Genomic DNA, 14,575 nt, shown 5'->3' with positions numbered 1-14,575 from the left:
TGAAATTTCTTGAGCATGTTACCATCATCCATATGCATCTCCACATGAAAAAACTTGGCTAATGGATGCACAATTTTTAATATATGGTAAAAACAATTTATGCCTTGTGTATTTTGACCTCCTATAGCAAAACATAACCCTTTTGTAACATTTTAGGACAACGAGGAAAATGAATGGGAAAGGCTTGGAAATGATGGGTGGATATTGGAAATGGACGAGGGTGATGGATTGGCATGGCCTTGGTCCTGTTGGAACATCTAAGCAAAGGAAGAGAAAGTGCAAGTTTGACTTTCTTTGACTAGATTTTTGACCAAGTTTTTCTTTTGGTGCGAACTTGTTTTTGTTGCTTGAAAAGGTTGGAGAGCACTTGCATTCATCATGGAGCAAATCTTTTGTTTTGTTTTTTTAGGCCTACTAGCTACCTTAATGAGGTTTTCAACTAGTAGGTTTTCGTAGGCGCCTCAAAGGAGGTTTTCACCTTGGATCTTTTTTTTTTCTCTTTTTCCAACCCATTGACCGCTTCATGGAGGTTTTCAATCAATGAGCCAATATCAGGCACCTCAAAGGATCTTTTCACCTGAGATTTTACTTTTCCTCTTATTTTTTCATTTTTTAATTTATTTTTTCTAGTCTACTCTACTTGAAAAACAAAATATCTTTCAAGTATAGGAATACTTCCAATGGAGCCATGTGCACATCAAGATGACAAATAAACTCATGTGTAGGCTCGAAATATATGCTTTGACATGTACCTAAATTTTAGAGACCAAATGCCTTGACTTTGACAATATCAAGCATTGTTGAAGAAGAGAGTGATGCTTTATCTTGTTGATTTCGTGGAACAAAACCTCAATATAGATTTGATGCCCTTGGTTTGCTTGCTCATCTAGATCATTCTTCATGTCTTCTTCTACCATGACATTCAAATCTTCCTCTTTTTGTTGAGTATTCTCTTGAACACGTGGACAATTTGATGGTAAACATGAGGGATATTTCTTAATCTATGATTGTGATCTCTGCTCTTAATCAAGTGCAACCCATGATTCTTTGGTCTTCTCATTTGAATCTTATTTTTCTTAATGTTGTTCTTCAATGACATCAAGAGAATATTTTAATTGCAATACTCTTCTTGAGCTAAGATGAATATCATTTAGATCAAGAGGAGATGTTTGGAAGTGTTGTATCTCAACATTGTAAGTGGGATGAGCTATTTCCTTATGTGGGTTTAGAAATGGTGGTATAGGTAGTTGAGTGGGAGTGGATCTTTGAGATGGATGTGGTTGAGGTTGTGGTTGTGATGGAGGTGGATGGTAGGGATAAAATGGAGTTGGGTATGGAATACATTGAGGAGAATATTAAGGAGAATATTGAGGATATCGTGGATTGCGGCCATAAGTTACTTGCCAACCTTATTGCCAAGATTGGATTTGGGGTTGAGATCGCCAAGGCTGCCAAGGAAGGAGTGTGTTCCAATTACTTTGATATGGATGTGCATAAGCTTGAAATTGTGAATTAGGTTTTTGCTGCCATGGTATTCTTGGAGCTACATAACATAGTTGCTTTAGTGATTGACTTGCTCCATTGTCCTCTTGGTAAACTTCCTTCAACCTCGGCAATGATGTACAATATTTAATAACATATGATTCTACATGGACAACACAAATATCATCATCTTCTTTTTGCTCATTCTACATTCTTAACATTTCTACTTGTTCACTTAGATTTCTAAGAATTTTTGTTTTAAAGTTATCAAGAAAATTTCCAAGTTCACCTTGAATTACCAATATTGATGTTGATTTACTTACTCTTTCCCTTCCTCTTGATATGTGCTTGCATGTTTCACAAATTTCTTCAAATGATAATCGGTGTACATCACCTCTACTCATGAGATCAAGGAGATCAATCCACTTATCTCTAATTGTTCTAAGTAAGAGGGTTTTTATTGTGTTAGATCCTAAATGATGTAAATTTTCCCTCTTAACATTATACATGAAGCTCTCTATTAGATCTTCAAGGCTCTCATCTTTCTTTTGAGTCATTCTAAATATTTCTTCTTTAAGATCATGATCTTTATATTTTTTTAGAAATGTCTTTTGCATATCATTCCACGATCTTATTGAAATAGTCCCTAAATTCATGAACCATTTAAGAGATTTATCCTTCAATGTTACCCAAAACAATCTCAACTTTTGAGTGTTTAGTAAGTAACCATAAGACCTACAAAGGATTTCAAATTCAAAGAGAAAGGTTTCTCGATCCTTTGACCTCATACCATGGAATTTGGGAGGGAAAGATGGAGGGTTGTTCTTCATATGAACACTGATATTAGTATTTTGAATGGGAAATCCAATATGATCATCTTCATTATCATCATCTCCATCCATTTATTCTACCTTATCTGCCACCTCTTCTTCTTCTACCTACAAAAGTGGATGGTGATGCAGCTCTTACTGCACCACGTGATCAAATGGGTGGGTTTGGTGTTGGAGAAGTATTTTTTTATAAAAACAAATTGAATAAGAATGCAAATGCAATGCAATTTTTATATTTTTGAAATAAAATATGTCTAATGATTTTTTTTTTCTTGCAGAAATTAAAATAAATGAATCAAATAGGGAAGAAAACAATGCATATTTTGACACCTCCCCATCAATAGCACCCAAAAGTGATGAACCCCAGTATTACAACAAGAATGTTGCAACTCCCAAGGCTACCAACTCAAATTATCAACCAGGGTTTGTACAAACTTAAGAGGTGTCAACACTATATGTGTGACATGTAATGTGTCATTCTTTCCTTGATTCGATGTAATGAAGTGAGTATCATGAAATCAAACACTAGCCTAATTGCAAAATGTAAAAGTTGCATTGAAAATGAAACCTAGTCTATGCAGTAGAAATAATAATGTTGGAAATGGAAAACCTTGCTTAAGATGTATGAAACAAAACTTAATCATGAAATCATTCTTTAATCACTTCAAAATATATTTTTCCAACACAGTTCATAAGGTACTTCATGAAGTAATCATGAAAATCATCATTATGGTCTTCAATTCATGAATCTTTCCACTAACCATAACTGCAAAGGTGAATTACAATGAAGAAGAGGCAAGGCTTAAGAGGTATTTTGGTCTTACTCAATCATGGTTCAAAGCCTAGAGGTCATTATTCAATCCTAAGGGATAAAAACAAAGCTTTTGGAACAAATCTGGTCAAGTTTACATGTGCTACAGGAGGGATACATGCTTGTTACAAGAGGTGCTACAGGAGGCCCTGTTTTGCTACACGAGGAGATAGCTTGCCGAATTCCCAATTAAATCAAATGAAAATGAGATGAGATGAATGTTTGTATTAATAGCAGAAAATTACTACTCTAAAAACTGGAAATTCAAGCACTAGTGAGCTAGTTAACCTACCAAATGCCTAACCTAATTAAGTAAAATATCTATGGGGCAATTTTTTTTATTAACTTGAATTATTTTAAGACCCAATGCAAGTGCAATCCACTTAAATGAAGCTGATTAACACGTTATAAAAAATAGCAGAAAATTACTACTATTTTGCTACAAGGGGCTTCTAGAAATTCTAGATTTGTGAACTAGTAAACCAATCCAAGTAGCTCAATAATGAATATGAATTTTCAAATTTGTTCTAAGGATGAATCATGCTTGTGACTCTATAAATAAATTTCAAAATAACTCACTTCAATCATTTAACCAATATGACCTACAACAAAAGAAGCATGAATAGTAAATTTCGAAATAAGAGATGCTAGTGAAAAAGACATTCAAAAGACATAAAGAAATTGTACAAGAGGGATATGAGGCTCATGGGATGGCCAAGCCCAAGGAAACTCGGAGTCCTATGAAGGAAACTAAGCTTTAGAAGCTAAAAATGGCACCAAAATTCATTATTTGAATCAATCCAAGTACATCCCTACTAGAAATGAAAGTGGAGCTGCTAAATAACAAGTTTTCTCCACAAGAAGACTAAGAAATACATGCCCCTAGAGGCCAATTCGAATTGGTACTTATAAAAAATAATGAGGAAGCATTCTCCTTGAAAGGAGGAATATTTTCCCTCCAAAATCCCTCAAATAGTGAATATGGTTCTCAACACTAGGAATTTGCATTAAATGACACGAAACACATTCCTAGATTTCCTCAATCGCTGAAGCTCCTGAATTTGTGAAATAATTTCATAATATCTTGGTATTTTATTATCCAATCTTGATCCTCCTATAGCAGGGAGAAAATCCCTAGATTATATCTTCCTCCAAATCTTCATAGTCTTCCCAATAATGTCACAATATTCTACAAAAATAAATAATATTAAGCACAAATATGCAATTATCTCTTAACCTTCTTAATGAAAATATTAAAGTTAAAAATATATCGTCTAATGCAAAAGATAGGTTTAATGTGTTTAAGGATGGTCAGTTGGGCCTTAATTTATGTCGAATTTGGAGGCCCATCACTTGGTACACCAGGATCAATAATTATCTCACCAGTTTGGTTTCACCAAAAGTGAAGCGGATGCAAACCTCTATCATATTTTGGTAGAAGGTAAATTATTGGTTATTGTCTTATATGTTGATGACTTGATTTTGACTAGCGATGAGCAGTTGACTATATTTTGCAAGGAGGAACTTACAAGAGTGTTTGAGATGAAGGAGATGTGTCTCATGCACTACTTCCTCGGTTTGGAAGTATAGAAAGGTGATCGGGAACTATTTGTCTCTTAGGGCACATATGCCAATGAGATACTTTATAAGTTCCACCTGGATATTTGCAAACCCATGGAGACTCCTCTAGTGATCACTGGAGGAAAGAGGATGGTACTTCAGGTGAGAAAGTGGATGCTACTGTTTACAGGAAGTTGGTTGGTTCACTCATGTAACTTGTGAACACACGACCAAATATGTGCTCCACAGTCAACCAGCTGAGCCAAGCTATGGTTACACCAAAAAAACTATTTTGTAGGGAAGTTAAGCATGTTCTATGGTACCTCAGATGCACTACCCAGTTTGGACTATGGTACAAACGAAAAAATGGAGTGAAGTTGTGTGGCTTCATAGATGTAGATTGGGTGAGGAAGTCCATCAAACCGAAAGAGTACCTCAGGTGGAATTTTTAGTATTGGGTCCGCAGTAGTTTCTTGGTACAACAGGAAGCAAATATTTGTGGTAATTAGCTCAACAAAAGCATAATACATGGCTACAAGTCAAGCAGCATGTGAGGTGATCTGGATAACAAAGATACTTGTTGGATTATTTGGTGAGATGATGAATCCAACTATGATCTATTGTGATAATCATAGTTGCATCAAACTCTCTGAAAATCCTATTTTCACAATCGATCCAAGCATATTGATATTTGGTATCACCATTTACAGGATTGTGTGCAGAGGCAAATTGTCTTGTTGCAGTAAATTCCAATAGAGGACCAAGATGCTGACATTTTGACAAAGGCCTCATCAAGAGGGAAGTTCAAGTTCCATAGGTGAAAGATATGGGTGGTTGATAATCCCTTTCTTGTAGAGAAGGAGTGTTTAAAATGCAACAAGAAAATATTAATTTGACTTTTCTTTGTCAAACTAGAGTTAACTGAGGTGATATGACATTTGTCACTCAGTTAACTCAATTAATTCAAATTGGGTAATCTTGAGTTGAGTTCAGTATGATTGATTTCTAATTTGTAGAAATCTATTTCAGTTAAATTGAGTTAAGGTCAGTTAAACTAGTTCTAAATGTTAGAAGAACTAGTGGAGGACAAGTTATGGAATTGAAACTTCAACCACATTCAGTGATCAACCAGTTAACTGATCAATCAACCGAAAATAATTGATGCATGTAGAGAATTTGAGTTACCCAGTTGAGATGGAGATTCCAAGGTAGTGTACTATCAGTTGTAGACTATTCCAATGTGTACATGTGGTGCATGCAGTCAGAGGAAGGACCTAGAGGAATTTCACAATCCAATTGATGGAATTTCCTAACTAATAGGGGTCAATTTCCTCAAGGAACAACACAAGGAAATAAGAGCTTGGAGGGCTTGAAAATTTGCTAAGTGTTGGCTAGAGCAAGTTAGTCAGGCAAGGGGATAGACTATACACTTGCAGGTTGTGCTTAGGCTTGAGAAAGCATATGCATTTCATATCTATTCTTTGATTTAATGCAATACAAATAGGAAGGGGTTTTGATCAGTTGATTTCCCCTAGATAAATATCTATGCATGTGTGATGTTTCCTTTTTGAATGTCTATGATTTGTGTTCTAGATGGTGAATTAACTTTAGCAGATCAGTAGAGTAGCTTCAAGTCTTGTGATTTAGTAAATTTCATGAGCATTTTCGAATCTACACATTATTTGAGAAATATTAACCTATGAAAATTTAAAAATTTTAGTGATATGTTAGAGTTGATTTTTTTTTTCCTAAAAGTAGTAAGAGTAAGAGATACTTGTAGTTTTTCTTCTCTATTAAATTTCACCCCATTGTATTTATAACCACATATTTTAGCACTCCACTTAATAATTTCTAAATCATGGACCTCTACTACATACCCAACATTTAGAAACTTTAAAGTCCAAGCTACATTTTCCTTACATTCTTCCATTGGTTTCTCCAAATATGTATAGAACCAAATGTGATTTATACATGGTCAACCAGTGGAAGTATTTGCCACTCTAAGATAAAGAATTGATGATATCACAAACAATCAGTTTACTTTTCCTTACAGGTTGATTAGTCTATTTATAAAATAATCACTACATTACTCTTTGAATAGGTTCTTCCATTCCTTGACATACCATGACAATGACAACAATCTTAAAAGGTTAAGGAGAAAGGTGGTGGAAATTGAGTGAAACATTTAATATAATAATTGATTTCATTTATATGATATTAATGTCAAAATGGGTACACATCATCCAATGAGATTACAATAGTGATAAAGTTTTATTAGAGATCATGTGGTTAGAGGTGGATAGTGGATGGGTGTAATAGACAAGTCTTCACACTTCACATCTAAAGGTGACATAGAAGTGTGGGATTCAATGACCAACCAAAGAAGATATGTGTTGGACGGAGTGTATGTTATAGAAAAGTAGAGAGTGGAATATGTAAAGGGATCATACCATGTCATGGTATAGAGTGTGGGGCACAAGGTGACAAATATTTACGCTACATGGTGTAATGGAGGAAGGGTTGTGGTGGCGTGGAGCCATAAATCCTCCCTTAGCATCAATGTATTGCGATATGTTACATCCTCCATGAATATCAATGTGTTTTGATATGCTAAATGTATTTTTCTATAGCAAGCATGACATGTGGAGTGATCCCTTACATAAGAAATAAGTAATTGTGTTACTAGGCTACCTTAAAGGTTCTTCTCTATATTCGTATGTTCTTTAAGGTGTGACTATTCTACTATTTATGAAGTTAAGAATTTATTATCAAGCTCAAGGATTTATTTTATGTTATATATATCAAGGTTTATTATATTCATGTACACGTATGGTCTTTATAAGATAACTTGACACATGTCCAATGGAACCACATTTTCTACCACTTCATCCATAAAGTTCTTCTAAAGGAAAACTCGAATCTACATTGCTAGCCTACGCCAAATTCTATGTTTTGCCTCATGTAGACCAAGGGGCATGTGTAACAACGTTGGTCAAAAATCCATGTAATAAAGTTAATAAATGAAAAAATATAAGACCAAGGTCATGGGACACGTATTTGAATCTGAATGTGGGAAAAACATCCTAGTGGGTGTTCATTTTGGCTATTATGGCTAAAGGAAATTGGAAAAGGAAATGGCAAATACTTTGAAAAGCAAAAGTGGCGTTATTTGGCATTTTATTTATAGAAATAAATGAAATTAGGAGAAAAGGAAGGTGAAAGGTTACATGTTGCATGTGAGGAGGAAATTGAAGGAAAATAATGGAAAATGAAGAAAATAGAGGCCTCATTTATAAAAAGGCTTATGAGGATTAGTTCACAAGCTTTTTGACTCCATTCGCTCTCTCACACACACAGATCATTCTTGGAGCACTCTAGCATTAGATTAAGAAAAAAAAAGGAAAGACAAAGAAGGCAAAGGGAAGTAAAGATCAAGCAAGGAAGAGTACTTGCGATTATTGATTTGCATGTGTGAGTTCCTTGAGAGATGTGGCATGCATGGTACATGCATGTGCGTTCTTGGTTCTGTTATTGTCATTGGCATGGGTTTCTCCAAGTTTGACAGTGTTCTTCAGACTTGCCTTGCCATTTCAAAATAGCCATGGTGTGGTGCGTTCTCTTGTATTTGGTTGAGCTAGATTGTTAGATGGGCTCGAAGTTGATTGGGGTGGTCTCAGGATTATTCATTGATCCAGGTGGCTCCTAAAACACTCATAGATCAAAGAAGGCCCATGAAAAGTTCAAAAATCAAAGTTATTTGATTGCAAGGAAACCAAGGTTAGATCGAAGAGCTCGTCACAATGTTTCCAACGGTGCAAACGACACCTCAATCCGAGTTCATATGTGAAAGTTATGACCAGTAAGAGGTTTGGTCAAACTAGGCCCATTAGCAGGCACTAACGAGACATCAATTTGGCACTTCAAGGTGACAATTTCTGGCAGTTGGAAAAGGCGACTTTTTTTCCTACTTATTTTTTCTAATGACCCCTAAAAATTCATCGATCAGTTTCTCATGTTATGTTTAAAAAACAATTAAAAAAAGGTGGGGGGCAGGCCACCACCTCCGCCACCCCTCCCAACTATCATATATATGTTATACATAACACATAATGGGCCATGACCCAACCATATTCAATTCCCCATTTTAAAAGGGATTTGTGGGAGTTCAACCTGTGTCGTCTAGGTGGCCAACCCGCCCCATGTGGCGGCCTGATAACCCATATAACTAACCCCAAAACCAAAATAAAGCACCAAAAAATCAAAAAGCATAAGCATTTTCCATTTTGGGGAGTTGAACCCAGGTCCTCCACTCACCCAACTGCCTGCCATCCATGGGCTAACCAACATGCTAGCCCATTGGGCTTTAAAAACTCCACCCAATTTTTCATATTAAAACACAGATTTTCCATTTGTTGGGGAGGAGAGAGGTGAGCACGCAGGACCTAATGCAAGGGGCAGAACCCTGATGTATAGTAACCATAACTAGAGCATAACTCTATCGACACAAATTTCAAGAAAATTTCTCAAGGAATCTTTGCATGAATATTCTTTGATGCTTGAGGAATTTTTAGATTCCCTTGGGGCCAATTTTTCACGGAGCCAGAACTATGTCAGCTTTATACTCATTCTTCTCAGTTTTTCACAAGAAATGCGATGGTCTAATCGGATTTTTAATCTGAGCAGTAGATCTTCAGTCAACTTGCATAGAGGAATCTTTGTGGAATCATGAGGAATATAAAAGATTCCCTTAGGGCCAAATTTTCACAGTGATAGAATCATACCAACTTTATACTCAAACGAACCAGAATTTCACCAGGAGTTTGATGGCATGGTCGTTTTTATGATCTAAGTAGTAGATATTCAATCAACTTGCAAAGATGAATATTTGTGGAATCATGAGGAATCTAAAAGATTCCCTAAGGGCTGAATTTTGACAGTTCCAGAACCAAGTTGACTTTATACTCAAATTACTCAGTTTTTCGCAAGGAGTGTAGTGACGAAATCATATTTTCCACCTGAGCATTGGAATTCTAGTCAACAAGAAAGAAGGAATATTTGGGGAATCTTTGAGATTCTCGAGGGTCCATATTTTGACTGTGTGAGAAAGGGGTTTAGTTTACAGTTATTCGACATGATTTCGTGCCACACATTCAACGGTGTAGTCTATTTCTTCAGTAGAGCTGTGCATTTTCAGGCCATCCCCAGAAGTGGAGGCATATGATGTAGTGATGCCATGTTTTTCTTTTGATTTGTTGAGATGATGCTTTGATGTTGAGATCCTTGTTTGCTACTATGTTGGAGGATACTTTTATGCCACATCATATGAGAATTTAATATCTTGTCATGCTAAAGGAGGGCTCATATGAGTGAGAGTTCCTATAGGAGAACATCTCATGGAGAGACATGCCACTCTAGTTGAGGGAGTTTATCCTTGTAATGAAAAATGTACTTATCATCATCTTGCAACATTTAATGAAGCAGCCTCCCCACTCTTGACACTAGGCTTGGAGATGTAACCCACACTGGGTGAACTCTGTTATCAACTTGTGTGTGTTCTTTGATTTAATGGATGCCATTATGTTTCCTCTTCTTTAAAGTATGCATTTGTGGTTTTTCATACTCTTTCACATGCACTACTGCTAACCTCACATAAGTAAAAGATCTTAGTTAATTCTGGTAGTTGAGAGAATCCAGATCAAGTTTGGTATCAGAGCAGTCTTCTTGCTGATGTGAATTGCAAGTGTGAATGATTGAACATGCAGATAGAAAGAAAATGGAGGATGATAGAGATCTCTACGAGGCCTTCTACAGGATGGCCAACATGGTAGATTTAATGTATGCAGATTATGAGGAGAAAATGTCAAGAGAGGAATAGGAGAAAGAAAGAGAAGAGGACGATGCTCCATATCCATATTCTAGTTATTATTCATCTTCTTCATCGTCTTCTCATCATTTAGATGAGGAGATCAATCAGAGCCTTCAAGCAAAGAATGTTGAATTGAGGAGACTTCTACAAGAAGAAAAAGAGGAGAAGTAGAGATTGTAACTTCAGTTACGAGCCACAGAAGAGGACTTGGAAAAATTGAATCACAACGAAATCTTAGAAAAGCCATCATCACCTGCTTCAGAATTGACAGTTGAGGTAAATGGTGTTGATCATTCCTTAGTTTCATTTTCACATGATGTTATTTTTGTTGGAAGCCTTGAGGTTCCCATTTCAGGAACCGGCCTGAGACTCCTTACTAAGATGGGATACACTGAAGGAGAGTGCTCAAAGGTAGAAGAAGCTTCCAAGGAATTTTCATAACCATCAAGGAAAGAGGATGATGGGAACACATCACAATCCTCCTGTGATAGTGCACGTTGTAGAAGAAGAGCTAAGGCAAGCTCTCACCGCCAGGATTGCACTAGAGACAATCAAGAGAGGTATAAAAAGTATTAGAATTATAAGGTTCATTTTGATTACAATCATACTGTTAATGATGGGCAGAAAGCATGGTGTAGAAAACCACGTTGTTTTGTGGCTTACATAACCACGTGGTTGCCAAGTGTTGGAAGAGAATGGAAACAAGAAAAAGGATGAGACATGAAAGACCTTCTCGACATCAGGAAAGGAAGAAGGTTAAGTAGGTTTGCAGGAAGAAGAATTTTTGCAATCATTGCAACAGAGGTGGACATCAAAAATCCACATGTTGGAGGCTCCATCTAGAGTAGCATATCAAGGACAAAGCGCTTGTGTAAGAACTAGCTAGTGAATATGTTCAACAAGCGAATCAACTCTAGGTTGAAGACCCATTCACTTTGATGGGTGAGGGATGGTTTTACTAGATATAGTAGCTTGTCATGGCCACATTTTTTAAATCATGTGTTGCGAAATAATTGTAAAAGTGATGATGTGGTTTCCATCTCTTATTAAAGAAATGATGATGTTTTTGACCTCTTTTTGTTGATAGCTGGGTATTGGTTTCTATTATGATGTACGCTTGACCAAAGAGTGTGTCTTATGAACTCTTGGCAAGTATGGGGTGGCTTGGGTCATGATTACTCATGTAATTGAACACATAGTTTGCAAATATTATACTATAGGATTGAAGGGGATACAGGTGTCGGCTCATCACTTATGGCTTTGAAGAAAAAAGGTGAAGGAGAAGGAAGTGTGGCCTATCAGGGCACTTGTGGTGCAGACAAGGGAATACAATAGATTGCAGAATTTGTTCATGATTTTGGAGGACCAAAGTATTCTTAGTGGGGAGGAATGATCCAAGTGGCACCTGAAATGATCAAAGATCAAAGAGGGCTCAGGAAAAGCTCAAAAATAAAAGTTCTTTGATTGCAATTAAACTAATTTCAGATCAAATATCTCGTAGCAGAATTTCCAATGACACAAATGACACCTCAAGCCGAGTTCGTATATGGAAGTTTTGATCAAACTAGGTCCATTCACAACCACTAAAAAGGTGACAATTTGGCACTTCACGTTGATAGTTTTTGATGGTCGGACAAGGCGAATTTGTTGCCTACTTAATTTTTCTAATGACCCCTAAAATTACGTCAATTTATTTCTCATGTTATGTTTAAAAAAAAAAAAAAAGGTGGGGGGTGGGCCACCACCTCTGCCACCCCTCCCAACCGTCATATATATGTTATACATAACACATAACGAGTCATGACATAACTATATTCAATGCCACATTTTAAAAGGGGTCAACGGGAGTTGAACTCGCGTTGATTGGGTGGTCGCATTGCCCCATGCGACGGTCCCATCACCCATATAACCAGCCCCAAAACCAAAATAAAGCACCAAACAATTAAAAAACAAAACCATTTTCCATTTTGGAATTCGACCCCAGGTCCTTCACCCACCCAATGACCAACCAGTCATGGGCTAACCAACGTGCCAACCCATTGGATTTTAAAAACTCGCCCAATTTTCATATTAAAAAACAAATTTTCCATTCCCCAAGGAGGAGAGAGGTGAGCACATGAGACCCAATGCAAGGTGTGGAACCCTGATGTGTGACAACCATGACCAAAGTGGAACTCTACCAGCATGAATTTTGAGACAGATTCTTAGGGAATCTTCGTGGGAATATTCTTTGATGTTTGAGGAATGTTTAGATTCCCTTGGGGCCATTTTTTCATATAGCCAGAACTATGCCAACTTTATAATCATTCTTCCCAGTTTTTTGTAGGGAACGCAATGGTGTAATCATATTTTTCATCTAAGTAGCAGATCTTCAATCAACTTGCGGGGAGAAATCTTTCTGGAATCATGAGGAATCTAAAAGAGTCCCTTGGGACCAAATTTTCACACTGACAGAATCATACCAACTTTATACTCAAACGAACCATAATTTCACAAGGAGTCTGATGGCGTGATCAGTTTTCTGATCTGGGAAGAATATCTAAGAAGAAGATCTAAAGTCAACTTGCATAGAGGAATCTTTATGAAATCATGAAGAATCTAAAAGATTCCTTGAGGGTCGAATTTTGACATTTCCAAAACCAGGTCGGCTTTGTACTCAAATTACTTGGTTTTTCATAAGGAGCATAGTGGTGAAGTCATATTTTCCATTTGAGCAACAAAATTCCAGTCAACCAGCATAAAGGAATCTTTATGGAATCTTTGAGATTCCTAAGGGTCCAGATTTCGATGGTGTCAGAAAGTGTCGAGTTTACAGTCATTCAACACGATTTTACACCACAAATTCAACAGTGTTGTCCATTTCTTCAATAAAGTTGTGCATTTTTAGGACATCCATAGAAGTGGAGGTATATGATGCAGTGATGCCATGTTTTTTTTATTTGTTGAGATGATGCTTTGATGTTGAGATCCTTGTTTGCTACTATGTTAAAGGATACTTATATGCCACTTCATGTGAGAATTTAATATCTTTTCATGCTAAAGGAGGGCCCATATGAGTGAGAGTGCATATAGGAGAATGTCTCATGGAGAGACATGCCACTCTAGTTGAGGGAGTTTATACTTGCAATGACAAATGTATCATCATCATCTTGCAAAATTTAATGAAGTGGCCTCACCACTCTTGACACTGGGCCTAGAGATGTAACCCGCACTAGGTGAACACCGTTATCAACTTGTGTGTGTTCTTTGATTTGATGGCTGCCATTATGTTTCCTCTTCTTTAAAGTATGAAAAGGTGGTTTTTCATACTCTTTCACATGCAATTTTGTTAACATCACAATAGTAAAAGATCTTGGTTAATTCTGGTAGCTGAGAGAATCTGGATCATTCACATGGCCTAGGAATCCTACGCTGGGATACACAGTAAACCCTGGTTATGAACACCTCGATTGAGCCTAGGAATCCTCGACTAATGAATGACAAGATACACGGTAAATCTCAGAGGTGAATACCCTTGATTGGGCCTAGGAATCCCTTCACCAGTAATGGTAGGATACACGTTAAAGCCCAGAGGGTGGAGATCTCGTAGGCCTAGGAATCCCTTGACCGGTAGTGGCAGGATACATGGTAAAGCCGAGAGGTTGAGACAAAAAAATTCCTCACAATTTAGGTGGATACATCTAGAGGCATCCATGCTTGTCTAGGGCCTAGTGATCTGATGGGGATTGTGGTAAAGACTATTTGGTTTTGTTGTGCATCCTACATTCATGCTTGGAATATGAAATGTGAGTGATTGGCTGAAAGAAATATTTGGTTCAACTCAATCTATGGTTGGGTGGTACGTGGAAGTCACTGACTTAGTTGGATTTGCATATGTTAATAAGAGCTCTTTTCCTCTTTTGATATATGTGTACATGTACTTGTTATTATGAGACTTTAATGGTTTTTCTATTATTGTTACTCTGTTGGTTATATGCTGGTTATAAGAATTATTTTATGGCAGATCTTAGTCATGGATCTTACAAT

The sequence above is a fragment of the Pinus tabuliformis genome, chromosome J (genome assembly GCF_031772625.1).
Source record: "Pinus tabuliformis cultivar Carrire ecotype Pingquan chromosome J, CPIR1, whole genome shotgun sequence".
Lineage (NCBI taxonomy): Eukaryota > Viridiplantae > Streptophyta > Pinopsida > Pinales > Pinaceae > Pinus > Pinus tabuliformis.
This window is presented reverse-complemented; position numbering follows the sequence as displayed.